The sequence below is a fragment of the Heterodontus francisci genome, chromosome 5 (assembly GCF_036365525.1).
Source record: "Heterodontus francisci isolate sHetFra1 chromosome 5, sHetFra1.hap1, whole genome shotgun sequence".
NCBI classification, from domain to species: domain Eukaryota; kingdom Metazoa; phylum Chordata; class Chondrichthyes; order Heterodontiformes; family Heterodontidae; genus Heterodontus; species Heterodontus francisci.
In genome coordinates, this window is record NC_090375.1 from 190,722,923 (window position 1) to 190,740,583 (window position 17,661).

General features: G+C 42.0%; 1 protein-coding gene across 2 annotated transcripts in view; it reads right to left on the minus strand.

Moving 5' to 3' along the window:
* Positions 1-620: 620 nt before the first annotated feature.
* The window catches only part of tshz1 (teashirt zinc finger homeobox 1), a 376,821-nt gene continuing 359,780 nt past the window's right edge, over positions 621-17,661 (minus strand). The window contains exon 4 of one of the 2 annotated variants that reach the window (XR_010975109.1): positions 621-4,472. The gene's annotated coding sequence lies outside the window, so the exon portion shown is untranslated. The remainder of the gene's footprint in view (positions 4,473-17,661) is intronic. The other variant, XM_068032504.1, reaches the window with a different exon arrangement.

Genomic DNA, 17,661 nt, shown 5'->3' on the forward strand with positions numbered 1-17,661 from the left:
CCAACTGAGTAGTTTTTTCAAAGAGCCGACACGGGCATAATGGGCTGAATGGCCTCCTTCTGTGCTGGAGGATGCTGCGATGTTGCTGTTTTGCCTTTTAATGGCGAGCAATAAAGATTGACGAACACAGAAAATATTACTTGCTAAAAAAAAAAATTAGACAATTAAGTACAGTTTTGCAATCTTTTTAAAAGTGAAAAAGGAATGGTAAATGGAATTTTCCCCCAATATTCAACACTTTTTGAATAATTACATGCCCCAGCCCCTCCCCCACAAATCAAATTTATTTCTAAGTGACACAATGCGCTAGTTTATTATGTTCAAATAAAATTGAAGGAGATTGAGCTTGAACGTACTGATATTTGGTATTAAAGATGTAACTACCACCCATGACAAAGACCAATGCAAACTCCACGCATCATTAAAATAAAAGTGACAGGAGTCATTTGAGCATGTTTGCGGCATTGAAGACAGCCTACAACCACACCATTTAGGAGTTCGACTTGACATTTCAAAGAACTGCACGGGATATTCTGACATTTATCCACTCACTGGCTTCAAGGCACAAAGAACAATTCACAGTGACTTAAATATCATTACAGAGTTTATTTAGCCTGTTGTAGCAAAAAAGATCCATAATGGTAGTAACATCTTTATGAAACATAAAAAGAGCCATTTTTTGTTTTTTTTTTCAGAGTTGTGCTTGGAAAATCTAAATATATATTTTTATCATACAAATGATTTTTTTCTTTTGTTTTTTTTTCGTAAATAAGTGCACCAGTTGTTAAAACGCATCCACCTTCTACACACATCACCACCTTCAGAGAAGCTCAGCCCAGGCTGGCTTGAAAATTAAAAAAAGGGAGTTGCCAACACAACTCCAGAGCAAATTTAAAGTGGATCAAGGGTGGAACTTTACAAAGCAGTCATTAAGCCAAAGAAGCAGGGACACACAGTGCAATTGCAAATATCGGTAGGACAAACGGAAGGAAATGCAGAAAAGGTTTTTCTATGCAAAGTTTTATCCCTTTTTTTGCCATTTTTCCTTTCTTTTTTAAAGATCGGGAGGTCAAAAGGGGATCTCTGGCACAAAAATGACTTCATATAATGAAAAACAATGGACTAAAGTGTATAACTATCAATGAGAGGACAATAGAGACAAAGAACAAAATAAAAAGGATCCCAGCAAACACAGTAGAATCTACAATCAATGTTTTAAGTTATCACATGTTTGAATATATTACACACATATATATATATATATTTCTATATATATATATATTTTATATATATATATGTACAGTCTTCCCAGAGAGGTGGCAGTGCAACACTAAAGTTCCTTTATTTTTCAGGAAAAACTCAAGTAAGGAAACACATATTGTACCTCAATTTATGTACAGCAGATACTGTTGTATCATGTAATTGACAGAACCTGGAATGTAAATATATAACATGCCTTCATAGAAAAGTGGAACTCACTGCCACACATTGAGACTTAAAAACAAAACAGATCAACTCAAAGCTAAGAAAATGTAACAGTCAAGCAGTGACTCGTTTAGTCCCAAAGCAAGTAACTGAAAACCCAAAAACAAAACAGAAAGTAGCTAATTATTGTCTTCACTGAGAGAACACTACCGGCAAATCTGTTCGAAATTGCAGATGCACCATGGCATTGTTAATCATCTCGTGTCGCAGATTGATGCGATTTGATCTTGGAAAGAAATTTCACATTATTACTTTTTTTTTTAGTAGTCTGTTTGTAGAATGTGTCAGGACTGCTACAAGAACCTATTAAACTCGGTTAACACATTAAATTCTTTCAGTCCCGGTTCTGACATTCTTTTAATATAAACGGCAACCAGCCGGTTTTAATATCGAAGAGATATTGGTCATGTCAAAGAGCAGACACATGACTGAGTCCATTCTGCTGGCCACAACTGAGTTATCACATGTATGACATTGGGAACGCTAGATGACTGGAACCCAGGGGCAGATAAACTAGTTTCTCTCTTTGAGTCATCCAATTAAACAGACAGATAATGAAATTAGTTTATATTTGTGTAAAAGCCATCAACTCGAAAGAAAAATAAGTCAGGCTTACAATTTTGATTCAATTACAATGATGTGCAGAAAGGGTTTTAATTGTCACCTTTGCCTTCCCTTATGAGTCCTGCCAGTCGGTGCTATTACTGCTACCTGCCTATCCCAGCTAAAGCCTTGATGGATAGACGTATGCAGGCACACAAAAGAACCTATTTGGACTGGTGTGTCAGCTCATCTTTATCAACTGTTGTACAGGTATATTTTGCTGCCATGCTTCATTACCCCAGAATGGTACGCCTGAAATGTTTGACGGTTCTGCCGTCTTCCCTTTCTACTACAAGCCTGTGTTGTTAGGGAGCCTTCCTACATGAGTTATGAAGAAACGTCGACCAATTGCTATTACGTTCAGCAAGAGGATGAATCGACACCTTGGAGGGAAACCATAGATATTATTTTCCCAGTTTAGCTCCGGGCAGGTGAGCTGTGTTAATGAGGTACCAGCTACCTTACTGTTGACAGAAAAGTGTCATCGCTTAGATGTAGCCCTCATATTGGCTGGAGCCTATGCAGAACCTTACCCTGGGGTCTGAACACACACTTTTTCAAAGTTCTTTTTTGGTGTTCGGCCTGATATGATGAGCCTGAGTTACATGGGCCAACCTACTGAGTGTCGTTCTGGTAGAATTTACTTCTGGATCTCCAGTAACATCATAATTCAGGAGGACATTAATAATTCAACATTTAGTGCATTCACCAACCATTTTTTTAAATCACCAGAATCTGTGTATCTAGGATCAATGGGGCGCTCATTTTAATGTCCATGTCATCTCAACAATGCATTTAACATAATTTAATGTGTGGAAACATCACACGGAAACAGTTGTCGGGGCTTTTGGCATAGCTGCTGAGTGACGTGTATACAATGGTTATACCCAGATACAGACCAGTGATTTGGTTTCAGTGTAGGCATGTGCCACACCAGTCCTGTGCTGTCATTACAGGGTTGGCAGCTAACATATCTCTTTAGCCATGTGCCTGCAGCTACGCCAACTCAGAGGTCCTATCTTTCCCTCTCACCCCCAAAACAATATTCATTATTCACACACTTGGCACCATAAATAATCAGTTGGGTTTGCCTTGCATGTCCTAGCACAGCACAAGGTCGATGACTTGACAGACCACAGTGCTGAACATGAAATGGATTGAAGCAGGACAAAGTAGCATATTTTAGGACCATTCAGATCAAAATGCACATTGTGTCATGATGCATTGGAACTCATAACCAACCCCCGCACCCCCCACCCCCCCCCGACCGCTCCAACAATGACTTGCTGCTTCTAGACTTTACTGTCTATTGTGGTGAAACATGGATAGTAAAATGTTGCGCTCCCCTGACATATTAATAAAAACCATCCTTATGTAGAATTACACTATATTCTGTTAACATAGGCATGCACTGTATCCATTTTGAAGGCAGACCAGATGGGAATCTCTCACTGCAGGGGAGAAAATAACAGCCAGTTTTGTCCAGTTGGTCCCCATCTCAAGCAGTTCTATCGTTGACATGTAGGAATCTGTTCATCCATCGTTTACAGCACCACAGTATTTATTTTTAAAGAGTCAACCCTACACAGTGGCGTAAGATGGGTTTCAGTCATGCCGCTCTATCAGTACCTGTCTTCGGCAATGAAGAATGACAGTCTTCCCACAATATTTTGGAGACGGCCCCTCATACAGAATAGCCTTTTGTGGTTTGTCTTTTGTCTGGTGGCGTGTCGGGATCAAACCAAGCCCTGAGAACGTAACCGAAAGCAGAGAGTCCAGAGGGTATACGGGCTACGAACAGCGTGTCCTTCCCTCCTTTGTACCCATCTCTTACACTCTGATCAGATTAGCAGCTACCTCTGTAGCTCATATAATATTTGCATGTCCACACAGCGGAGCAGCCCGCTCACCAGCAATGAATGTGTCAGTTAGGTGTTTCTCGGTGAAAAAAAAATTTCACGACAAAGGTATGGGAGAAAATGAAGGTCTTCCTCTCTTTCCAACCACCCCACCCCTGCTCCATCCACCCCAGCCCCTTTGATGGTGAAAAATCCATCAAATTAACACATCAGTGTACTTGGATGTAATCTCCAGGGTTCAGCGCAGTGCTTTCTATCTGCTCACACAGGAGACCAGCATGATTTATCAATGCAAACCTAATAGTATCAATATGAATCTAACTAAAAATCAATATTTCATTACCAAATTGTTAGTGAGAATGAAGAAGAATTGCAGGAACCGGAGCATTCTCTAGGGTAGGAGCATCTGGAGTTCAATGTGACAAAAAGAGTGATGCATGACTGGGGGCCGAGCAGAGGACATCAGGGAGGACAGGCCACAATGTGGGCAAAATCTCAGCATAGCTCTTTTCACTTCTTCTCTCTCTATAAGAAAACAAATCAAAAGGACAAAACAGTAAGCAGAAGCCTTGAATTGAATCCTGCAGAAGAAATAAATAGTCTTTTCCTCAAATTTTCAAAGTTTTTATTTTTTTATATTATGCGAGGCAGTTCCCAGGTGCAAGTATTAAATCGACTAACTTATGTTTCTAACAATTGCTCAGTCAGAGTTTGTGTCTGAATTAAACACTAATAACTTTACATCATGGACCGTGCATTTCCTGAAGACATTTATATACTATACAGTCGTACACTTATCTAGCTAAAGTAAGGAATGCAGCTCCTCCACTCCTTTAGCACTGCAGAGCACAGTGTATCTAGAGGACTAGAATACAAGGGCATTGACGTTATGCTACAGCTATATAAGATGGGTATGTGGCGTGAGATCACAGATCAGCCACGATTTCACTGAATGGTGGAGCAGGGGGCTCGAGGGGTTAAATGGCCTGCTCCTGTTCCTTTGTTCCTACATATTTCATACAAATTGCGAGCTGGCACTTGACATGCACACAAATCAATCAGTTTGTGTAAAAGTACCATTTTTAAAAGGTTATTTTCTTCCCTTGTTACCTCTCTGCATGTTCAGCACCACTCCCTGACCAAGTGTTTCCTGACCGCCTACTAATTAATAGGTGAGAGCACCCAGCGGTGATCTCCCCTCCAACCTTGTCCTTCACCCTATCGGCTCTATCCACAGCCATGGCTCAGTGGGCAGCACTCTTGCCTTTGATTCAGAAGATCATTGGCTCAAGTCTCCCTCCAGAGACTTGAGAGCAAAATTCAGGCTGACACTTCAGTGTGGTGCTGCAGTGTTGGAGGTCTCTCTTGAGGAGATGTTAAACCGAGGCCCCATCTGTCCTTTCTTGTGGATATAAACAATCCTCTAGTCCTATTTGAAGAAAAGGCGAGTTTTTCATATGTCCTGATCAATAATTGTTGTGAATGGGAACTTATTGTGCACAAATTGGTTGTTGTTTTTCCTACGTTACAACAGTAACAACACGCCAACACTGTAAAGCATTTTGGAACATCCTGAGGTTATGAAAGGCACTATAGAAATGCTATAAGAGCAAAATACTCTGGATGCTGGAATTCTGAAATGGGAACAGAAAGTGCCAGAAATGCTCGGCAGAGTTAACATTTCAGGTCTGTGACCTTTCATCAGAACAGTTCTGATGAAGGGTCATAAACCTGAAACGTGGGCAGAATTTCTGCCACCTCAGCAAGCCGGATGGTGGCGGGGTGGAAGGGGGGGCATAAAATGGAGCGGGAGGCTCCGGGAGGCCTTACCGACCCACTCCCGCCTCCGCCCCACTTTACATAGGGCGGGAGGACGAAAAACGGGCTGCCCGCCCCAGGCCAATCAAGGCCTAAAGTTGCCAATTAACGGCCACTTAAGGGCCTTCGCCCGTCTCCACGCAGATTTTGCCCATGGCAAGTGGGTGTCCTGGAGCCGGGAAAGGCCGCCCAGTGAAAGACGGCAGCCTCTCAGCACCCCAGGGGTGGGCCCTGACAAACGGGCACAGTGTCCCCGATTGAGAGTCGCCCCGCTTCTCCAACCACCCCCAGGACCCAAGATGCCCCTCCCCACCCCCCCAAACAACCACCCTTACCTCGCCGGGGCCCAGCCAATTACCCCCAGCGAGGCAAACCAAACTTACCAGCACTCCTGGCTCCATGTCCTCGGCTGGGACCCGTAAAATACGGGATGGATCCCCAGGCGAAGCAGAAGCGGGTTCGCCGCCGGCTTTTACATCCAGCTCCTGTCTGCCCGCGTAAAATTCAGCCCGTTAACTCTGTTTCTCTCTACACAGATACTGCCAAACCCGCTGAGCATTTCCAGCACTTTCTGCTCTCATTATAAAAATGCAAGCTTTTTGCTCATTGTCTCCCCTCAACGACTCCGATTGGAAATGCCTGTATTGAAGAATCATGAGCTCCGTACTCACATCTTAGCATGCTTATCGAAACAGTGTTGGATCACCAAACTTTTTCCTTTGAAAAAGGCTAATGTTAAACATTCAACAGGAAAATGAGAAGATACAGCACAAACAGAGAAGCTGCAGTAACTCTTATCCAACAATCTACAGCACAGTTCTGGTCATTTTTATTTAATTCAACATCAGCCAATACAACTTTGTCTATTCCAGTTGATAGATGAAGGGGGCCCATCAGTAACTAGATTACTGGTAATAAACATTGAATTACAATGAAATCATTTCCGATGTCTATATCAAAGTATAGCATATTTTAATTTATCCCCCCACCAAGAATACTATAAGAGTTAAATGTTGGTAAAATTGCACAGGTATTGATTATTTTTTGTATCTCCTTAATATTTTTAAAGGGATATTGTATTCACAAAAAAGTGTTTGTCAAATCCTTTTCTCTTTCTAGTCAAAATTTCAATGAGGAAATTGCATCAAATTGCTTTGCTGCTTTACAAGAATTTCACATCGCTTGACTGTGACATAATCCTCTCAGATGAGACCTTAAACTGAGGCCCCATTTGCCCTCTCTCCCTCTCTCTCTCTGTCTGCCTGTTGTCGGGCAAATGTGAAAAATCCCATGGCACTATTTTGTAGAAGATCAGAGTTCTCCTTGGTATCCTGGGGCCAATATTTTTTCCTTCAGACATCAGAGCTAAAAGATTATTTGCTCATTATCACATTGCTGTTTGTGGGACCTTGCTGTGCCCAAACTGACTGCTGTGTCTCCTACATTTCAACAGTGACCACATTTCAGTAAAAAAAAAGGAAGCACTTCATTGGCTGTAAAGTGCTTTTGGACGTCCTGAAGTGGTGAAAGAGCTGAAAAATGCAAGGCTTTCTCACTCACTCTCTCCCTATTTCTCAGTCCCTTCTTCCTCATCCACCATCACCAACAAGCCTTCTTGCAGAAGGCTGGTGAGAGAAGTGAAGGCACTGCTGGGTAGCAATGATACATTGGAGCATCATGGAGAAATCGAGCAGTAATTAATGTGATTAAGAGGATTGATAGGAGGCTATGTAAGGAGAGGGTGATGGCAGCAGTTTTAAAAAAGACTGGGGGGGTGGTGAATACCTGACGGAAAGTGGATGACATTGTTAGTGAGCATGAGTCCAAGAATGGGAAGTTCGAGTGGCCACAATCTGGACTAGAAGTGGATTCAGGGTGGGCTTCATAGAGGAAATAAAGCTTAATAGGGCTTGCAGGGGGCAGGGAGGGTGAGATTTAGAGGAAACTGAAACATGTAGGAGGATAGGTCTGGTTTGGGAGACAGGTTAGGAGTAGTAGGGGACAGCGGTAGGCTGGGCACTAGCTAGGCAGAGGTAGTGGAGGATATGGCTTTGACTTTGAAAACAAACAAGTCCAGGACTGCCCCACATTTTGGGCTGAATTTTATTAGCGTGTCGCACATTGCGGCAGCGCGCTTTGAATTTGGCGGCCTTCCGACACAGAAGCGCCGCTGCTGAGTCCCCGCGATATTTTGCACGGGGGCTCATTTAAATGGAGGGAACGGAGCGTCCCACCCCCCCCCCCCCACCTCATCGGGGGCAGCCGCTCCATCCCTGCAACGGTGTCCGGCCCCACCACGCAGACGATGGCGCCATTTTTAAAGGGCTTCAAGCCCATAGTAAAAATTAAACTTTTTTAAGGTATATGACTTTTCATTTGCTTATATAAAATAATTAGAAGATGGGGGCCCTTTCCCAACCACCCCCCTCCCATGTTTTTTATTGACCTATATTCAGAAAACTTATTTTATTCCCAAGCCAGACTTTACCCTCTAACCTTCTCACGTTTGCCCTTCAACCCTTTCCCACCATCCCCACAGCCAATAAAAGTTTTTTCCCCGCTTCCCCCCCCCCCACCCCACCCTGATAATTCCAAGCCTCCCCCTCCCAACTAGTGTCTCGCCTCAGAACTCCGAACGGTGTTTCGACGGCGCGCAAGGCGTGGCTGGTGGCCATAAAACCGGCGTGGGATGGCCGCCGGGACCAGGTAAGTTTATCTGCATTTCATTTTAATTAATTTAAATATGTAAATGAAGGCCCCGCCGCTGCCGCACCGAGGCCTCGCAGGGCCTCTTGGCGTCGGGGATCATGGCGGGCCACTCCCACAAGTATTTTACGCCCCCCCCCAACCCCCGCCACGACCACCGATGTCGAGGGGCTGGTAAAATTCAGCCCTTTGAGTCAGCGATGAGAATGGATGGTGCAGGGAATTAGAGAGGAGAATAGAGAATGTGGACGGGGAGGTGGTGGTTGGAGTAGGGGAAACAGAAGATTTTTTTGAGGCCATTAATGGTGGCAAAGGTGAGATTAACATTGTTTTGCCCTCCAGAGTGATCTGGAATAAAAGGAGGATTTGACCAAGAGTCTTTCTTTAAAAAAACTCATGATACCTACAAAAATATGGAGGATATACAATGGATTAAAGTAGAATGTTAATTTCATTCACAAGCATGGGAGTCCAGTATAATTTATTACAAAGGGATTACACTATACAAGTAAAAAAAGTCTTGCTACAATTATGTAGGGCTTTGGTGAGCCTGGAGTACTGTGCATAATTTTGGTCTCCTTACCTAAGGAAGGATATATTTGCCTTAGAGGGAGTGGAACAATGGTTTATTAGACTGATTCCTGGGATGACAGGATTGGCCTAGCAGGAGGGATTGAGTAGAGTAGGCCTATATTCTCTTGGGTTTAGGAGAATAAGAGGTGATCTCATTGAAATATATAAAATTCTCAAGGGGCTTGATCGGGTCATTGGGAGGGTGTTTCCCTCAGGCTGGGGAGTCTAAAACTAAGGGGTCACAGTCTCAGAATAGGGGGTCGGCCATTTAGGACTGAGATGAGGAGAAACATCTTCACTCAAAGGTTTGTGAATCTTTGGAATTCTCTACCGCAGAGAGCTGTGGATGTTCAGTCATTGAACATATTCAATACAGAGATCAATAGATTTTTGCATACTGAGGGAATCAGGGGATATGGAAATAGTGCAAGAAGGTGGAATTGAGGGAGAAGATCAGACATGATCGTATTGTATGTTGGAGCAGGCTGGAAGGGCTGTAATGCCTCCTGCTGCTCCTATTTCTTACATTCTTATCTGGCACTCATAAGAAAAGTATGAATAATGCAAAAGAAAATGCAGGAAGTATGTATTAACCATTCATATGCTTTTCTGAGCACTTAGCAAGTTGAGCTAAGGGAACTTCCATTAAAGCGAACAGTTCTCTCATTTTGACCTGAATCGTGAATGGCACAAAAATATGAACGTTCATTGAAGGTTAATAACCATTAATATGTCATCAACACATTATGGCTCCATCATTAATGCATTGCACCGTGTTTTAGTAACTTATAGTACAGGGCAGTAAATATTACACTAATTGCAGCATCCACTGCAACACCAGTATAGCATAGCTTCATTGCCAATGAGTTGGGATACTGAGACGGCAGAATAATCATCAATAATAAGCCTTTTTCAGGATCGCACTCTCCAGAGAGTATAATTACATTCTCAGTGCACATCGTGCTCATGTAAACCTATTTGAGCGGCATTTTAACATGGTCATTAATGCATTTAGTGCCAAACAATTACCAGCACAATACTTAGGAAATTAAATCCCATCTAAACTATCTAGTCAACTAGGCACTCTCAAATAACTCCCAGAAAATAGACCGGGTTCACCAAAAATATACGAACCCAAATCCACCAATATTCAGCACTTATAGTCACAACCCAGACTGTTCTTCCCAAGCCAGGTAGCAAACAAAGAACAGATTATTTTAGTTGGAGTAAACATATTTTATGCAGAGAAGATTTATCAGAATGGGGCAAGGGTTGAGGGACTTCAGTTACATGGAGAGATTGGAGAAGCTGGGACTGTTTTCCTTAAAGCAGGGGGGATTAAGGGGAGATTTAATGGTGTTGTTTAAAATTATGAGGGGTTTTGATAGAATGTAAAGGGAGAAACTGTTTCCACTGGCAGGAGGGTCAGTAACCAGAGGGCGCAGTTTAAAGATAATTGGCAAAAAAAATCCGGCAGCGGGTAAATGAGTAAATTTTTTTACACAGTGAGTTTATTATTTTTCTGAACTTAATCACTATTAAATAGTATCAAGTCAGACAGAGGAACAATATATTTAATGTTACATGAAAAAAATATATAGGACCCTGCTTCAATCCCACAGTACCTTGCAGCATGCATAATCATCTTTGAAGGCAACTGAATTATATTACAAGGAAGAGTCTACAATTGTAACGTTCATGGTTAAGTATGTTGCCTTTTTAATTTAATTTGAAAGTCTCATTACATATAGACCTCTTATTGCCGGGAGAATTGTATGAGTTACATTTAAGGACATTTTTCCCTTAAATACTACCTTAAAAAAAGGCAACCTGTCATATATTTTCTTGAGTGCGTAACTTTTATCAACATCAGTGCCCACTTCAGTAAAGCCTTATGTTGAGCGAAATAGGCTTTGACTGCAGTACAACACATGGAAAAGAAATATGACATTGCACCCACCCCATCCTCCAGCATATGTGAAAATGTGCATTAAACAACAATGTGTTAATTTATAATTTTCACATTTTGGCAAGTGGCTAAGAAACTCATTACTGTTAGTGAACATCACCAGCAACAGCACCATTATTACACTAACAATGTTCTGTTCATTAACAAACATACAGAACACAGAGGGATGACTTTGTAATTGAGTGAGACTAATAAGAATACATCATTTAGCTGTGTGACAAATTGTGCTTGAAACCCCAACACAGGAAATTCACATTTTGTCTTAATAAATAAATTACACGGGCTATGTATTATACATAATTTGAATCCTCGAGGACTTGGGTGATATATAATGCAGAGGATCAGTCATTTATTTATCAAGACTAACAGTGAATTTTCCTATGTTTGGGTGCAATGATTTAGAGCACGTGCTGCAATCTCTGATTGAGAGAATGGAGGATATTCCTTCATTTGATAAACTCAAAGTACAATTGTCTGAAAGTGCCAGCATTTAGTCATGAATTCAGTTACATTTCCCCACTTAACACGATGACAGTCAAAGCCAGACAGACAATAATGTTATTGTAATGGGTTACAGGGCAGTACAAGAGCAATGCGTAATGCATCAGCGGATGAAAAACTTTCTACGAGTTCCATACCCCTTGCTGTTGTGTATAATTATTAGCTCAGCTTGAACATACTTAGTGTGGATGAACGAACATTTCAATTATATTTATATCTAAAAGTAGGGGGACCCAAAGTAAGATTCACGTTGAGCATGTAGTTCTCAAACCGTTCCTTCATTACAATATCTGAAAATATGTAAACCGTTCCTTCCAATTTACAGTTTTTTTCCCTGACACTTCGGATTACATCTTAAGTTTGTTTTTAATTAAGAAGTATGTAGAGCTGTGAAAAAAATGAAAATCACAGGATCAAAAATCCCTGGTGTTTTGTGCCAACAGCAGATGTTTGTTAACAGGCTGACTATGGAGTAAACTTGGTGCCACTTGGGGATATAAGGGAGCATTGACAGATTTTAAGTTCATGGGACTAGAACTACTGAAATTCAAGTGTGTAACCTAAAGATTTCAAAAGAGCATGGTTCTCACATTAATAGAACTAGACTTAAGTTTCAGCTCCTAAATATCCGGTTACAAGTTGTTACTTGTCTTTCAGGTTTTTTTTTGGTTTCAAATTCAATACTTGCCACCTAATAAAGTGCCATTAAACAACTGGCCACAATATAGCTAACAACACACTCTTTACAAGCCAGCATTTTAATGAAAAGTCTCGTTGGGTAAGTTAAGGTTGGGGCCAAGTTTTGAGAATTTCCTAACTGAAACTAGAGTAATGTCCACAATAGTCTATTTCTGTGTCTCCTCCTCCCACTTCTGTGCCTCAAAACCACCCCTTCCCCCCCCACCCCCCCACCACCACCACACCACACACCCTAACAACTGTAACACAAAGAAGGTTGTGGACATCATTCAAGTAGCTAGTAAAATACCATGAGGAGAAAGTACATACAGACATGTAAATGCCATTTTAAATTGAAGGGGCCTCTTAATTTATGAGGTGCGAGTACAAATGAGTTAGCATGCTTTTAATGGAAGAAAAATAAATTTGTTCCTGAGTGCCATTTTAAAATGCACATATTTTGTAATCCTGTCAAGCAGTTAGCCACTTTTAGTTCGCCAAAACTTAATGCAATATTTAGAGGTTAAGGTTAGTCATCCTGCAAACACAGATGCATTTAAGGGGAAGCTAGATGAGCACATGAGGGAGAAAGGAATAGAAGGATACGCTGATAAGCTTCGATGGAGTAAAGTAGGAGGAGCCATGTGCTCCGGCATTGACCTGTTAGATTAAATAGCCTGTTTTTGTGCTGTAAATTTAGATCAGCATGCACAGGAATGATGGGTGAATGGGATTTGGTGTGAGTTAGGGTATGGGCAGCATGGTTTTGGATGGGTTCGAGCTTACAGAAGGTGGTAGGTGGGAGACCAGCCAGGAGAGCATTGAAAGTCCCAAAGTATATCAAGATAATGAGGAGAGGCTTGTGCTCAAATACTCACAGAATCCATATTCCATCAGACTGAATATAGATTAATTTTTTTTTAATAGACAAGCTAAGAATCAAAAGGTGAAGAGCCTGAATTTCTGATCGAGTTTGATGAAAATTCCAAAAATAATTTTAACATCACTGAGGCTACGCATTTTGCAGATGTGAGAATGGGCAGATACAATGGATGGTAGGACCCTAGGAAGTACAGAGGGTCAGAGGGACCTTGGTGTACTTGTCCATAGATCACTGAAGGCAGCAGCACAGGCAGATAAGGTGGTTAGGAAGGCATATGGGATACTTGCCTTTATTTGCCGAGGCACAGAATATAAGAGCAGGAGGTTATGATGGAGCTGTATAAAACGCTAGTTAGGCCACAACTGGAGTACTGTGTACCATTGAGGGTGCAGAGGAGATTCACCAGGATGTTGCCTGGGCTGGAGCATTTCAGCTATGAAGAGAGACTGAAAAGGTTAGGGTTGTTTTCCTTAGAGCAGAGAAGGCTGAGGGGGGGACATGATTGAGGTATACAAAATTATGAGGGGCATTGCTCGGTTAGGTAGGAAGAAACTTTTTCCCTTAGTGGAGGGGTCAATAACCAGGGGGTATAGATTTAAGGTAAGGGGCAGGAGGTTTAGAGAGGATTTGAGGAAAATAAATTTCACCCAGAGGGTGGTTGGAATCTGGAACACACTGCCTGAAGGGGTGGTAGAGGCAGGAACCCTCACAACATTTAAGAAGTATTTAGATGAGCACTTGAAACGCCATAGCATACAAGGCTACGGGCCAAGTGCTGGAAAACGGGATTAGAATAGTTAGGTGCTTGATGGCCGGCACAGACACGATGGGCCGAAAGGCCTGTTTCTCTGCTGTATAACTCTATGACTCTATGACGCTATACAAACAGTTCATATTGTGCTCAATTTCAATATTTGTGGAGGGAAGATTAAAGGGGATAAAATTCTGTCAACTGCTTTCAACTTTATGCAGGCACTCCTGACCAGTCTCCCACCTTCATCCCTCCATAAACTTAAACTCATCCAAAACTCTGCTGCCCGTATCCGAACTCTCACCAATCCTGTTCACTCACTAGCCCTGTGCTCGCTGATTGACCTTGGCTCCTGGTCCAGCAACACACTATTTTAAAATTCTCATCCTTGTTTTCAACTGCCACCATGGCCTCACCCCCTCCCTCTCTCTATAACCTCCTCCAGACCCTCAGCCCTTCTAGATCTCTGCACTTCTCCAATTCTGGCTGATTGTAATCCCTCTGCCACTGGCAGCTCCCAAAGGCTGAAGCTTTGGAATTCCCTCCCTAAACCTCTTGGCATCTCTACCTCTCTCTCCTCCTTTAAGATGCTTCCCAAAACCTAGCTCTTAGACCAAGCTTTTGGTCATCTGCCCCAATATCTCCTTACGTGGCTCAGCGTTAAATTCTGCTTGATAACACTCCTGTGAAGTGCCTTGGGCTGTTTTACTACATTAAAGGTGCTATATAAATGCAAGTTGTTGTTATTTAGGTGGACAAGTTAGTGTGCATTGATTGACAGAATGACATTAGAAAATGTCCTAAAATGGACTAAAGAAAAGAAAGAAGCTGCATTTTTGCAGTGCCATTCACAACTTCAAGACATCCCAAAGCACTGTACAGCCAATGAAGTGTAATCGGTATTGTAAATGTAGGAAGAACAGCAACCAATTTGTACACAGCAAGCTCCCACAAACAACAATATGGTAATCACCAGTTAATCTCTTTTAATGATGCTAATTGAGGGATAAACATTGGTCAGGGAGAAGTCATCTTCAAATATCGACATAGAACCTATTCCATCCACCTGAGATGAGAAACAGGTACTCAGTTTAACATCACATTTGAAAGGTGGCACCTTGGACAATGCTGTACACTCTCAGTACTGCACTGTGAGCAGGAAAGTTCTCCTGATCCCCATCCATCTCTCAACCCACACCACCAGAACATACTGACTGCTCATTTATTTCAGTTGGTAGTTATGGCGAGCTTACTATGCACAAATTGTCTGTCTCACTTGCCGACCAAGCTACTGCGACTGCATGCAAATCATCAGCTGCGAAGCATCTTGGGATATCCTGAGGATGTGAAGTGTGCTACATAAATTCAAATTGGTTCTTATTTTTAAGCTTGATAGGTTGGTTTGTTTTGCAGATGGGAGACTATGGTGTGAATACGGTGCATTCTGAAGCTCGACCATACTGCAACAACAACAAAAAACCTCATCTACTTGAAGGGCTCCTTAATGCAAAAAACTGCAGCAGCTGGATAGGTAATCTGCTGCCAAGCCTCTGCTAAAGCTTCATAAATATCTGCTGGGTGAAATTGTGCCAGGTTCGCTCACTCTCCGATTTTTGAAACCCACTTCTATTGGAGAAATATTTCACCTGGACTTTGTTCAGCATCATGGCCAGCACCAGCAATACAGGGGTATCAGTGAGGTGAAGAAGAATTTTGTGATGAGGAGTTTTCACGAGAAGGAGGATATCACAACATTTTATCAGTGGCATTATTTTTCCTCCCCCAAGCGGAAATATGCATCACACCAATATGTAGTACAGTGCCACAAGAAGTATTTTAAACAATCTAAAATGATAATCCAGTCATTTAGCAGCTTGTAATTGCAGACAGACAGGCAGGCTGATTGGAAATACCTACCTCTTCTCAATTACAACCCACTGTACTGTTGCACGTTCAATATCGCTAATTTCATCCTTGTCACAAAGTTCAAGGTTTTTTTTTTCTGATTCAAATGCAGTCAAAGGATCTAACAGCTCTTGCTGTGGAGAACGCCCACCTTCTTTGTACAGAGGGCTGAAGGAGCAAATAAAACTCCGCCACATTTGCAAACTGAATTTGGAACAAATAAAAGAACATTTCGCAAAATGGGTCTGATGCACACTTGCCTCCAACCAATGTTGATGATCAACTTGAGTAGGCATCGAGGGAGGAGGGGGTTGGTGGCAAGCAGGCAGTCACTTCACATCTCGAATAAAAAGCCACTTTTATAAGGTAGGCTACAGCACATTTAGCAAGTCGTAACACAAATAGGTTTCATAAGAGTGAGAATATTGTGAAATGATTGCCTGGGAAATCATAAGGTTTGCAATGGTAGGGCACTGTGAAAATGTGGAAGCTTGTTTCATTACTCTGCAAAACGTTTATATATTCACTTTACAAGTCTATTTACTACACTGCCATTCTTGCAACCCTGCTGTGGAAGAAGCCTGAAAATTGTCTGCAAAAATAGATGCGAAAAAGACACCTTCGAACCTATTACAACCTTCTTGAAAAGTCCCACACAATTTGTTGAAAAGACTAAAATACAATTAACTGATGGATCTTCAATAATGTTACAGCATGCAGTACTAATGGGCCAATTGCTGATTGAAATTTAACTGAATATATATACTGTAACTTGATCGCATGAGAAGACAGCATGAATTAGCCAAAATGCTGCAAAAGCTTGTTTTTTTAGTTTATTTTATGTTCAGCCTGCATAATGTAATGGGGAACTATCCTCTGGCCCAGTTATATTTACTGGCGGGATTAACCCTTTCAGTACTGAAGGCTTTATCTTGTTTACAAGGGACTCTTCTTTCTGTCATCTAACTTCCTCAAAAGCCAGAGCTAGCCACAAAACCCAACGATATTTCCAAGTATAGGTGTCAATGCACTTCATTCAAAATTGTTACCTTGTATTATTTTCATACAAAGGTTAGTCCCAGACGATATAATATCACAACTGTATGTTGCAGTCCTCAGTCAAGCCTTTGTTATCGCGAGACACAAATATTCCAATGCTCTCCCGGCTAGCCTTCCAGCTTTCCCCCTCCAAAAATTTCAGCTAACTCTGTTGGCTATATCCTTAGTCGCACCAAGTCCCATTCAACCATCACCCCTGTGCTCACTGGCCTACATTGGTTGCTGGACTGGCATTGCCTCGATTTTAAAATTTGCATCCCTGTTTTCAAATCCCTCCAACCCCCTCCTTATCTCTGCAACCTCCTCCAGCTCTACAACCCACCGAAATCTCTGTGCTGCTCCAATTTTGGCCTCTTGCGCATCCCCAATTTTCATCGCCCCCCCCATTGGTGGCTGTGCCTTCAGCTGGCTCGGCCCCAAGCTCTGGAATACACTCCCTAAACCTCTCCACCTCTCTCTCCTCCTTTAAGATGCTCCTTAAAACCTACCTCTTTGGCCATATTTTTGGTCTCCCGTCCCAATATCTCATTATGTGGCTTGGCATTTCACAGGAATTTTATCAAACAAAATTTGACACTGAGTCACATAAGGAGATATTAGGACAGGTGACCAAAAGCTTTGATCAAAGAGGTAGGATACAGAGTGTCTTAAAGAAGGAGAGAGAGGTAAAGAGGCAAGGAACTTTAGGGAGGGAATTCCAAAGCTTAGGACCTAGGCAGAGTTTCCAATGGTGGCTGCCTTCATTCATTTTGACAGGTGAGAAATCCTATTGCCAACAGAAGTGCCCAAATGCCCAGGGTGATCTTCTGGTAATGCCAAGGTTCAGTTCCCGCATGTTCTATGTAACATTTTCTTACACTCCTGTTACACT